The sequence below is a fragment of the Suricata suricatta genome, chromosome 17 (assembly GCF_006229205.1).
Source record: "Suricata suricatta isolate VVHF042 chromosome 17, meerkat_22Aug2017_6uvM2_HiC, whole genome shotgun sequence".
NCBI lineage: Eukaryota > Metazoa > Chordata > Mammalia > Carnivora > Herpestidae > Suricata > Suricata suricatta.
This window is the reverse complement of record NC_043716.1, coordinates 47,715,234-47,716,880: the sequence shown is the minus strand read 5'-3', so window position 1 is coordinate 47,716,880 and position 1,647 is coordinate 47,715,234. Positions and strand designations below refer to the sequence as shown.

The 1,647-nt window shown below is 41.9% G+C and overlaps 1 protein-coding gene across 1 annotated transcript in view; it reads left to right on the top strand.

Annotated features, from left to right (window-relative positions):
- The window catches only part of ABCA9 (ATP binding cassette subfamily A member 9), a 58,148-nt gene that overhangs the window by 52,620 nt on the left and 3,881 nt on the right, over window positions 1-1,647 (top strand). The gene's annotated exons all lie outside the window — the stretch shown is intronic.

Here is a 1,647-nt window from a genome sequence, read left to right as displayed (position 1 = left end):
TTACATGAAATAGAAGTTGGTGTTTTGATTTTTTACTTTGCTTTTCTGTTTGGAGTGTCATTGTAACTACTGTATTGTAAATGATGGAAAATAATTGCATATGTTAAAAAAATAAATTGTGTTATATTAAAAAAATAAATAAAATATTAAAAACAAAAGGCTCCATTGTACTCCAGGGTGGCTGCCTTCCAGGAACATTACCTTCCCTGCTTCTAATTGGTTATGAAACACTTCATGTGGATTTGAGTCCATTGTGGGATTTCTTCCCACTGGAATGATGCAAAATTGGTCACTAGGCCAAAATGGCCCACTGTGAAAAATGGAAACATAGACCATCCTGCAAGGGTGACCCGCAGAAGGAGAAAGTAAAGAGGAAAACCATTTGGGGCGATCATAACCTGTCTCAAGGAAAATAATTTCTCTAAGAACTAGAATTTTGGGGCTTCTAATCATGGACACGGGGCAAGTAAGAAGGCACAGATTAAGAAGAGCGGGAGGGTGCTGAACTTTTTATCTGATTTTGTACACTGGTGTGATAGACAAATCCCGAGTCCATGGTAGATCAATGCAGTATAAAAAGATCACAACCCAAAAGTCTAGAAAGAATTATGGCTTAGCCCATCTCAGTAGAGAGGAACCTCCTTATCAACATCTAAAGCTATTTAAGAGAACATACAGACAAAAACCATTGCATATTGTTTGTTTTTATTTTTTATGTGAATTTGTACACACTCCAGCCCCAATGCCAATATCTCTTCCCTCTAGAGCCTCAGTCAATTAGGAGGGGATTTCTCGGCCTTGGCACTAAGGATATCTCCGTGTGACCATTCTTTGCAATGGGAGGGGCTGACCTGGGCACATTATAGGATGTTTAACATCATCCCTGGCCTTGACCTACAAGATACCAGTTGCACCCTTCAACTCCAGCCCCAGTTGTGACAACTGAAGATATCCACATGCATTGCCAAATCACTCATGGGTGAGAACCACTGGATTAAAAGTCTTAATCCTTTGTTTATGGCATGACAGTATGATTTCATGTCCATGTAACTCTCTACTAGTTTTACACAAGATTTGAATTTCTCTGTTTGCCGGAGCCCTCTCTCTCAATAGTCACTCTTACCTATCTCTAATTTGAAGAAAGCTTGCGATAAGGGTCTCACATCCTCAACAGGCAGCCTGTAGACCATCAGGGAGGAGTACCTGTGAGAAACAGAGTGAAGCTGAACTTCAGGTTTCAAGAAGATAACCACGGACAAATGCATGTCTCAAAGGCAGCAACAATGTCGCTGACAATTATGTACTCATCTGCAGGTGGACATAGCCATCATGTGGATGCTCTTGAATCAACAAGAAGTCACTTTACTAAGCAGAAGCATGAGGAGGCTCTTACAGTAAGGGTCTCTTCTAGTCTTGGGAGAAATGGGAGACAGAAAGGAAGACACCAGCAGTCTCTACACCTCAAGAAGGGAAGAAGTGGTGTGCCTGAGTGGCTCAGTCGGTTAAGTGTCCAGCTTCAGCTCAGGTCATGGTTGGGCTCTGTGCTGACAGCTCAGAGCCTGGAGCCTGCTTCAGATTCTCTGTCTCCCTCTCTCTCTGACCCTCCCCTGCTCTCTCTGTCTCTCAAAAATAAATTTAAAAAAAAAA